The sequence below is a fragment of the Lepisma saccharinum genome, chromosome 3 (genome assembly GCF_977018435.1).
Source record: "Lepisma saccharinum chromosome 3, izLepSacc3.1, whole genome shotgun sequence".
Lineage (NCBI taxonomy): Eukaryota > Metazoa > Arthropoda > Insecta > Zygentoma > Lepismatidae > Lepisma > Lepisma saccharinum.
Genome location: NC_139231.1, coordinates 119501253 through 119513260, shown reverse-complemented (window position 1 = coordinate 119513260; position 12008 = coordinate 119501253).

Genomic DNA, 12008 nt, shown 5'->3' with positions numbered 1-12008 from the left:
ACAGAAGAAAATAATAAGTTCCTGATTAAAATTTCGGTAACCACCAAACGTCTCTAATTCCCTTATTTTCGTATTTTTAACATTGATACTTACATATTCTGCATTCGTAAGGATTCTTCTATTTCGCGTTTCGTTTTTTGCAGGCAAATAATCTCAATTTTCGAAATATGGAGTATTTTTATTTTCTTCGCTTTTGCTTGCGTTACACGCGATATGGCGGAGAAATCTTGACTAGCGTAGTCCATGATCAGTGGTTATGCAGTGTTGCGACCTTCTTCATAGCAAAATATCTAGGTACTAGTATGGAGAAATACGTAAGTATGAATGTGGAAAATACGAAAATAAGGGAATTAGAGACGTTTGGTGGTTACTGAAATTTTAATGATATGGATAACAACATAGGCCTTTAGCCTAAAAATAAACTTCAGTCCGCTGACGTCAGAACGCAAGGTAGCAAGAGTGTTGTGCGATAAGTGATTGAAATAAAACAAAGCAACTGAAACCATTGGCGCGTGGATAGGTTAGTAGGGCCACGCAAAGGTTTCAATAGTTAAAAATATAGCCCCACGAACCATTGGCACGTGGATAGGTTAGTAGGGCCACGCAAAGGTTTCAATAGTTAAAAATATAGCCCCACGAACCATTGGCGCTAGCCCCACAAACCACTGGCACGTGGATAGGTTAGTAGGGCCACGCAAAGGTTTCAATAGTGAAAAAGATAGCCCCACGAACCATTGGCACGTGGATAGATTAGTAGGGCCACGCAAAGGTTTCAATAGTTAAAAATATAGCCCCACGAACCATTGGCGCTAGCCCCACAAACCACTGGCACGTGGATAGGTTAGTAGGGCCACGCAAAGGTTTCAATAGTGAAAAAGATAGCCCCACGAACCATTGGCGCTAGCCCCATGAACCATTGGCGCGTGGATAGGTTAGTAGGGCCACGCAAAGGTTTCAATAGTTAAATATTGGTTTCGAAAAAAATATTTGTTGCCCCACACACCATTCTCGGATAGCCCCACGAACCATTGGCGCTAGCCCCACGAACCATTCACGGATAGCCCCACGAACCATTCATAAATAGCCCCACAAACCATTCACGGATAGCCCCACGAACCATTCATGGATAGCCCCACGAACCATTCACGGATAGCCCCATGAACCATTCACAGATAGCCCCACGAACCATTCATGGATAGCCCCACGAACCATACATAAATAGCCCACGAACCATTCATAAATAGCCTTAGAGATACTGGGCGAAAGGGGGGGTTATAGCCCCCATCAACCTCACATTGAGCACGCCACTGATCCTGTGCACGTCATGTTGTCGCAAGTTCGTAATCAGAAATGATGAACAGTAACTCACGTTTATTTACGTTCTAGAACTGTTACACAGTTACAAAACCGCGTATTTGGAAACACTGACCGGTTGTTACGTCATGAAACGCTCGCAAATATTTGGTTCACGTAGTAGACGGACATCAAGGGAACAGCTTTCGTGCATTGGAGCGACATTAATGTCAAAAATTACATGATTTACCGGCAAAAAAATTTCAACGAGTTGAAAGCAAACTTCCAAGACCTTCCTAAAGTATAAATAAACCCATTTCGGTAAGTACTTTCTCCTGTAAAATTGAAGAAATACGTTTTGGGGATACGAAAATTTTACCAGTTCCTGTAGCATTGTCTAACATCTGGAAGGTGTTTTGTGTGATGTATCGGATTTCTTCAAATTTAAAAGTTTGGGGCTCATTTGGGGGCGGCTGACTCCGGCCAATTTCTAACATGCCTTTAACAGGGACTCTATAGATAAATCCGGAGCGGAGGCGGGGCCGCATTAGCGGTTGGGGGCGGTAGGTCAATTACCCCAGGGGCGGAGCCCGGAATCGGTGGGAAATTTGGACTCAAAAATTTCAAACTAAAATAATTTTTTAGTTTAAATTTCCCACCGATTCCGGGACGAAAAACGTGAATACACCTTAAAGAATGTTCCGCGAAGCAGATAGGTAAGTACAAATGTCAAAAATTGGCAAAACTAAGAAGTTATAGGTGTCCAGGGAATATCAGATTTTTACCGAGAAATCTTGACCAGCGTTGTCGATGATCAGTGGTTATGCAGTGTTGCAACCTTCTTCATCGAAAAATACCTACTTTCGTGTTACTGATTTTGTATTTTTTTCCAGGTTCGAAAACCCCACGAACCATGCAAGGTTCGGTTAGGTTAGGCAAAAACAGTTAAAATTGTAATCTTAAAAATTGTTAAAAACATTCATAAATGATGCACAGTTACATGCACGTTCATTTACGTTATACTACTGTTACACAGTAGGAAAACCACGTGTTTGGAAACACTGACCAGTTGTTATATCATTAAGCACAGGCAAAATTTGGTTCACGTAGTAGCAGGACATCAATGGAACAGGTTTCGTGCATCAGAGAGACATTAATGTTGAAAAATAATGGTTTTCCGCGAAAATTCATTCAGCGAGGCGAGAAAAACACTTCCCAGACCTTCGTAGGGTATACAGAAACTCTTTTCAGTAAGTACTTTCTCCTGTAAAAGTGAAGAAATACGTTTCAGGGATACTTAAATTTTACCGAAAGAATTTGTCAGTGACATATCCATGCCTCACCCATGATTTGAAACCAGAATCACTGACTTCGTTACACATTATCTTAACTACTGTGAAACGGCTGTATATGAATATATGTATTGAATTGAATTGAATTGAATTGACTTTATTGCTGGGCGAGGTTCAGCTGTTGTAAGGGGAAATAGTATGATTTGATTGCATAATGCATACGTCCACAACAACGTGAAAGTGTGATATTCACTACCATTAACTAAAGAAGCAGCTGTTTCTTTGGCCAGCACCTCTCGTATGCAATAGTGGGCAATTCCACAAAAAATGATCCTACCCTATCATTAACAAAATGAATCAATCTGTAAATTAATTGCATTAACCCCTTCAGTCCCGAAGCCAAATTTTCACAAAATTTGAAGTTTTAGGACACTTGCCACCTACCTAAAGATAATATTGCAGTGTTTCCCCCCCTTAAATTTAGATAAATTTTTAGAAGAGGTATCAAATATGATACCGGAGGATTCAATGAGGAAAATGTTGCTTCACAAGTGGTATCATATGTGATACCTTGGGACTCAATGAGGAAATGTAATACATGCCAAAAAAAATTACTGGAGTGATGTTTTTATTTAAAATATTCTACTTTCATACCCTTGGATATATTTCAATTATTATGGGAATGATTTTACATTACTTTCCACAAACAGCGGTTGGGGATTAGGGGGACGTGGAGAGGGGCAGTTGCCCCCACACTATACTAAACCTTATGTACCAAGGGAAAGTAAACCTTCTTTCCCCCCAGTTTTTGACACATTCCCCCCCCCCCCCCAGTTTTGGTACCCAATCTTTGGACAGAATACACACGCACAAAATTTGAAAAACAAAAAAAATTCAATATTTGTACAATTCTTCTAAACTTGTACATTTTCTTAAAATTTTGAGCTCACCTTGGTGAATGATGAGAATTTTTCTTATGGAAATTAATATAATAACTACCTTGTGATGAAAAGGAGATAAACACTTTGCATGCAGCACACTGTACAAAAGTGATACCATCACATCCAGGATTGTGACATTTTGGCCTATTCTTTTGTACCGTGGTGAGTGAGTGACTGCTGGCTTACAGATATGGCAATTGTGTTGGTGTTCGAGGCCTCTTTTGTGTAGAGAATCATTATCTTCACTTTCTTTGTCATTCTGCATGTCATTGTCAGTAGAAATAAACTTTTCAGAGAAGTTGAAGTAAGGTAGAATGCATTTCTTAGCCCACCCATAATCCTTAGTAGCTCTCATTGAGTATTTGCTCAAAACTCCACCTAGTACAGGGTGTCCCAAATAAAAGGATACCCAATGTTGTAATTGACTTTGATCTGGGTATACTTTTATTTGGGACACACTGTATATCAGCACCTCCCATATTGATAATGTAGTTCTTTACAACATGTAGTCATAGGCAGCGACAGTGTTTGGGTGTCAAATCTTGGGCTATGAGGACAGTTCACTTTCTCTTGGTCATTACGAGGCCATAGTGTGGAATAAAAAGTGGGGGCAACTGCTCCCTTGGCCCCCTTAATCGCCGCCACTGGATATGGGACTTGAATATTCCCACCATCGTCAACAATCTTCCAAAGGCTCCACGACATATTCAATTGAAACTATGGTTACGGATCTATGGTCAAACAATTTCACAATTGCAAAATTTTCATAATTTCTAGATATGGGAAAAGCGGTAATCCCAAATAAAAGTAAATAAATAAATTCATAATTTCTTTCACTTCGTCCATACATTGATTTTAATTTTCACTTGATGAAAAATAACCTGAAGATTCTTCTTCAACGATTAAATCATCATCATTGTCAGTGCTCGAAAAATTGTCTTCAAAGCTAGGTGCCACGAAACCACCTACTAGCAATTGTGCATACTACAGTATGTTTGAAAAGTCACGCAATCCAAACTTTGAAAATGTATATCATGAAAATTGTAAGAGATATTTACACTGGGTTTTCTGCACTAAATTAATCCTGTAGGCTGGGTTCATCAATTTATGTTAGCATTTATCTAATAATAGCAATTACATTATTTTAAAAACTATTGTTAATTTGGTGAAAACATCCGAGAACTGATTTTCAACAATAAATACCAACTCTTAAACAATTTGTGGGATCATTTGTTGGTGTTTGACTGTTTGTAAAACAGTTGCTTTGTGAGGTACAGCAGAAGCAGGGCATTTTTATTGAAAAACCTCTTGCACATGTGTGTGTAAGAATGAATAGTGAAATACTCTTCAACAATGCACACGCACTGCTCCAATGGATATGCCATGCTGAATCAACCAGGCACTGTAGTGGCTAAGCGTGAGCGAAGATAATTCAATGTAACCTGGGGCCCGTCAAGTATCTGTAACCTGGGGCCCGTCAAGTATCTGAGCGACGCTCGCTGAGCAAGATCATTTACATGATGCAGTTTGCTCATTGATCAAAATATCAGTGCCTTTCAACAGTCTGTGATGAATGTGGCTGCGTCGAGTGGACAAGATTTCGGTGTTTGAAAAGCTCTTAATTATGGAAATAGAATAGTTGATGTGAACAAAAACTGTCAAAATTTTCATTTTCACACCCTTGCACAACTTTCCAAAACTACGGTGTATATTTTATTTAGTATTTATTATTTGGAATAAACAACACTTACATTGTAATACAATTACAAAAACTGGAATATTACTTCACCTTCTGTTACTTGAACTACTTCTTCTCTAATTACGCTATATCGCAAGCTGTTCAGTTCATCATAAATATTGCCTCATTGGTCGCTCGCCACCCTGCTGCCGCCATCCTCATACAGTTTTCGTCTTCCTTCCTTTGCCTCACGAGATCGAAACACAAAAATGCTATATTCTGTGGCTGAAACCTGTGGCGAGCAAGGTTCAAGTTCACTCAGCGATCAAGTGAGCAGCGTTCGCGGAGGAACGCCTATTTGGCCGTCAAGTAGCCGAGCGATTACGTTGCTCGCTGAGCGCTCAGATACTTGATGTGCCCCAGGGGTAGCCTAGGATTCTCTCAAGAGTCCAATTTCGACACAAAATCTTCATTTACAATTTTTAACGTAAGTACTTGGACACATCTTGCATGCGACTGTTGGCAATATTTTGACCTACTAGTGTTGCCATATATGGAGATATGTCCCAAAAATGACACTTTTCACTCAACCCATAAAATCGCCAGTCAAAAATTCATCAAATGTTGCACATGACCAATATTTATTTATTTATTCATTCATTCAGAGTTTCAGATACTGTCTTATTAGGCCATTTTACACTGAAACAACAGAAAGTAGAAACAAAAGATAAAAACCACAACAAGATAAGATAGATTGTCGCAAATGACAGACTGACATGGCATCAGTCATCAAATGTCTAATTATGACCCTTAAATAATTTTACATATTTTTCTTAGAAGTTCATTTCTGGAAAAATTTGAATGCTGCTTTCTGCCCATTATTAATTTATAAAATTTTCTGTACGGAGTGAACTGGTAATTTTAAGCATTGAAAAATATCTCAATGGATGAGGCTTTATAATGCAGAAAACCCGGTATAAATATCCCTTACGGTTTTCATGATTTACATTTCCAAATTTTGGGTTGTGCGATTTTTTTAACACACTGTATAAGATGCTGAGCATCACGGTATTCAAAACATCGCTAAATCATTTGGGAAAGCAAGAAATGGGGTGTTGGGGGACAAAGAGTAAGAAATTGTTACGGACTCTATGGAATGTTTACAACGTTGATAAAAAAAATCATTTACTAACTTACGCTCTACTGCAATTTGAACTTAGAATCATCAAAATTTCATACTTATTACAGCAAAAGATCACAGTCGCCATGGTGACCGGGATTTTTTGAGCCCTGATCATTGTCTTCATCGGCATGTTCAAAATCAACATAAGAGTCTGCAATTTCTTTGTATTTTACAATTAGAAAAAGAATGATCCTAACAGAGAAATAGAGCAAGATAGCCTATCAAATCAAATCCGAACAATTAAACTAAAATAAGAAGTGTAACTATTTCTACAACTTCTCAATTGATACACCTGAATAGCAAGAGAAAAGGATCTTCCGATCTCACGGTTGATACCCGGGCTGCCAACTCAATCAGTTGAAGCATAGTCGAGCAAAAAAATAAAACTGCGAGGTATCGTATATGATACCTCGGGACTGAAGGGGTTAAGATTTTAATATTGGTTAATGTATATAATTTGCATATTTCATAAACAATAATTATTAGCATCTGTATCCTGGATGCTTCCTTCACCTCTCTCTCCCACCAGATATAAAAAATGTTGCTGTTCCTTCAACTTTTTCAGTTTTATTGGTATTTAAAATAATGGCATCCTATAAACAAAATAAACACATTGTGTTGCCTGGCTGCACTCCAATTCCTGAAAAGTATAGAAGAATCTAATGCATTACAATGCTACCTAATACTCTAAAACTTATTGTAATAATTAAGTATAAGATTACAATATTCAATTAAGCCCTGTCAAGAACTCATACAAATAAATTAAAAAATCTTTATATATACAGATTTTTAATTAAATGCGCAGGCATTTTTTTAGATTTGGCAAATGTTTTTGCGATTGTGCATGTAAAATGTAGTATATGATGTGAAATGATTAATTCTGAAAGTACCTGCCCTTAACTTCTGCTTTCATTTTACAGATGTTCCCAGTGGCTACGTGGAGTTGAGATACCAGGCCTGGATGTGCACACTAGCGATAAATATCGTATATGTGCACTACATTTCCAGGACTGGTGCTTCACCTCAACTTTCCGCAAACGGCTCATCGTGTCGGCAGTGCCTCATGTGAGTTGTGAAGTGGAATGTGGTCCCCCAGTGAAACGTCGTAAGACCAGTGAAGGTGGTGTCTGCCAGGCAGACATCACCAAAGCACCAGTGATAGACCCCAGTGTTCGTCTGCCAAGCAGGCACTGCCACTACCCCAGTGAAAACAATAGAAGTGACTCCGAAAACAAAGAGAATCAGGCAACTGAGGGTTACCGTAAGCAAGCTGAAGAAAAATTATTAAATGCTACTGTACCCAAAGCAAATAGTAAAAAAATTGTAGAGGAGGAGTTGAAAAAACTTGTCCCAGTGAATTTATATACCTTTATTGAAAAGCAAATAAGGGTATGCAATCGATGACCTCGTGGTCGAAGATGGACCATAAAAGACAAATCACTTGCTTGAAGTATTTACCTTCATGGTCCTGCTGCATACAAAGCTTTAAGGAAGATCATTACACTGCCCAGTAACCCCCTGTCAGTGTTTCCAACCACGCTGTTGTTTTGGAAGATGATGACAATTTTAACTGTTTGCCTAACTGAACCTAACCTAACCTTCCCTTCCCGTGCATGGTTTGTGGGGATTTTTCGTTTGAGAACACTGCATACCCACTGATGATCTACCACTCTAGTAAAGCTGTCTCGTCATATTGTGTCTTACACAAGTGTAAAAGCAGGAACAATAATTACTCCTCATGTCAAAAATTGAAATTATTTTTGTGGAAAAAGCAAAATACCACCTTGAAAAATCCTTCGCAATGCATAATAGGTAACTACGAAAATTGAAAATGACTAAATAAACGAGTGAGAGGTTTTGGGACAATATCGAAGTAGTAATAAAATTGCCTCAGAGGGACAGGTTGTGTGTGCTGTCCTTTGATTAAATGGCCATTAAAACCAGTATTGTATATAATCAGAAGTATAATGTTATAGATAGATATGAAAATTATGGCCCATCTGTAAAGTCTGATCATGAACCAAAGTTAGCATCCAATGCACTTGTGTTCATGATCAGAGGCCTTTGTAGTAACTGGAAGCAACCTATAGGCTATTTCTTCAGTGGTAATGGTGCTCCCACTTCAATTCTACAAGCCCTTTTGAAGGAGGCATGCTCAAAGATTGCTGAAGCTGGATTAACATTAGTAGCTATTGTCTGTGATCAAGGTGTTCACAATCAAGGGCTATTTAGAGATTTAAATGTGTGTCCAGATCGCCCGTTTTTTTGAGTATGAGGGCCAAAAAATTGTTACCATGTATGATCCCCCACACCTGCTGAAATCTGTAAGAAACAATCTCCAAAATTACAAAGTACTTTTTGGAGAGTGACAAGAGAAGTCTGCTACATGGAGTTTCTTTAGGAAACTATGAAATAGACTCAAAGCTAAAATATCGCACTTGTCCCAAGCTTTCAAAGCACCATACAGATGTCAGTGGGTTTGCGGCAATGCGTGTCTCCTTGGTGGCAAAGGTCTTCAGTCATTCTGTGTCTGCTGACATCCATTGGCCGACTGCCCTCAGAAGCTGCCTTTATGGCTGAATTTTGTGCAGAAATGGATGATTTATGGGACTCATTCAATAGCTTTACTTTAAACAATGTCAAAAATTTGGGAAGGGCAGTGGCACACAAGGCACCACATGTGGAATTTTGGAAATCAAAGTTAGAATGGATACAATCTTGGCAGTTTGTTAAGGCAGATGGCAGTCAAGTTACTCCACCTTGTAAAAAAGGCTGGTTGTTGACTTTGAATGCTGTCATTCAGTTAATGGGAGGGCTTGAGAAGTGAAGGCCTCAAGTTTTTGATGACAAAACGTCTCAATCAAGATTGTCTTGAAAACACTTTTTCTTCTTTATGAAGAAAAGGTGGAAACAATGACAATCCTGATTGTTTGCAGTTTCAGTACTCCATGAGGACTGTTGTTGCACACAATTTGTTGAGACATTCTGATTCATCAAACTGCAAGGCTGAATCAGATGTCCTTTTGGCCTCCATGTGTTAGATTGAGTGCCATAAGGTTGCAGGTTTTCTGGTTCTCAATGCTCAAAGAGCAGGAGGAAATGATGAAACTGTTGCCAATGGTGCCAATTCTGAGACAGGATTTTGCCAAGACATCTTTGTAGATATCCCTCCTGTATTTGACGTTGATCGCAGTCTTCCAGAACAAAATGCCATAGTGTATATTGCTGGATACCTTGTGCACAAAGCAGTAGCAATCACTAAGGAATGCCCTACTTGTCTCCAGTTATTAACAGGCCCTAAAGATGATTTACTTGTTAAGGGAATGTTAATAGATTTTAAGGAATATGATGGTTGCAAGTTAAAGTATCCATCATTGGCTCTGTGTGACACTATTAATGAATTTTCTACAAAGGCACAACAATCAGAGCATGTGCTAAAGCAAGAAGGTATTGGCAGGACATTGTACACCATCCTTTCCTCCATCCTAATTCCATGGTTGGAGGGTCATACCTGCCATAACATAAAACACTACTTAATTGGTGTTTTTGTTAAAATGTTTATATATGTGTATAAAAGATATGAGGAAATCAAGAGGACAGCACACAAAAGGGGTCAGTCGAAGCAGCTAAAGCATGTGAAACATGTTTAACCAGTGAAGTTTTGTTTTGTCTTGTTTTTGTTTGTAGTTGTTTTTATATTATTGTTGGTGGTGGTGGTGGGAAGTGTGTGTGTGGTTTACATTGATACATGCTTAAATAATTATGAATGTGATGGCATCTAGGCTGTCAAAATTCCTTTCGTAATAATGAGGAACCTAATGTTGAACACAGCACGTAATTTAAAATTTGGTTAAGTGTTCCGATTGTTTTATGATTTCTCATAGCACAAAGATTAATTATTGTAGAATTTTGGAAATCACTGTCACATGAAATTTGAACCTTCCTTCAAGTAGTGAGCACTGTTTGGACTCGAAAAATAGTTATTTATGTTGAAAAAAGCAACTTTAAAATTACCTTCCGCACTTCTCATGGACAAGATATTCTCAGTCGACATGCGACAGTAAATATCATAGAAGCGTGGGAATGAATGTAGAAGTAAATCGGAACCTTAGTAGAATGCATTTAGGGACTTTATTTTAATGCTAAGGTAACCTAACCACGAAAGCATATATTGAACAAAATCTTAAGTAACCTCTGAATCTCCTCAGTATGTGTTAACAGACGTACATCGAAATCGAACCATGTAAAAATTGCATTCGTAGCATGATGAAATTGCAATAAAACAAAAGTAACTTGGGCCAAAATGTGAATGCAATACTATAAGCAACAGCTTTAGACTGCATGTATGCACATAAAAAATATTAAAGGGTCACTTTTTTTCTTGAATGTTTTGTTACAGACTATGCCAGAGGTTCCCAAACTTTTTTGTTTCATGGGGCCCATAGTGTTTCAAGATTTTTTTCACAGTACCCTAGTCAAAATGTGGGGGGGGCGCGCGTGTGTGTGTGTGTGTGTGTGTGTGTGTGTATCACTTCGTTAGGTTGCTTGTTTTAGTTAAAAAATATTCCCATATTTCAAATTCAGAAACATTTTACATGTAAAAAGTACTAAATAAGCAAATATTTGGAACAATAATATCATTTCAGTGAAAGTAATGGAACATTTTGCATCGCCCCTGTAACCCAGCACCAGGGTGCCGTGGTGCACATTTTGGGAACCACTGGACTATGTAATTACAGGGTACATTATGGTCTGGTCATGTTTTACGGGTTTGCAAAGGTACAATGTGGAGGAGAAATTATTATAACATTAGTTGTTATGTTGCGCTTTCTGCTTTAGTGACCCTAGTATCTATGTTTTTACCATTTGCATGTCAACATATTTTTTCTTCCACCATTGTCCTATATTGCACTAATTTTTTTGGGATAAGTTTTCCAGAAGTGCTGTAATTTATGAAAAGATTTAGTACTATGTGTGTGTGTGTATTGTTGTTAAAGGTTTGCCTAACAACTTTTTTGTTGTAAAGTAATATAATATAGTTATTTTAAGTGGTTTTTATTTTTCCTGCGATTTCCTCTGAACTTTTTAGAAGGCAAGGATTATATTAATATCATACGGCTATGAATGGCATTACAAAGAAAATTTATGTACACTACTACTCAAAATAATATGCATAAAATATTAATCAGACTTACTTTTCTCCAACTACATGTAACATCATTTTTGTTATTCGATAAATATTCAATTATTCATCTATTTGACATTAATTTTATTGCCAGGGCACTTGTTTTTATGTAAATTATTCCAATCGTAACTACACATAAGCTACGTAATGAATATGCGCTGCTAAATCTCTATTCTTATACAGTCTTTTTACCTCCTCGTGTAATAATATAATATTAATTTATACATTGTAATTGGTATTAATTTGATTTAATATCATTATTTTAATTTAAACATTATTATTATTGTGCCTGATTGCGATACATATATATTTAATGCTATCTTTTACATGATTATGAATCTGCATCTCAATTACATATGCAGGTGCAGTAGGGGAAGGGAGTTCCTCGCTTTGCTCAGAATTCCTAAGAAACAGCATCAAATGCAGGAACAATTGG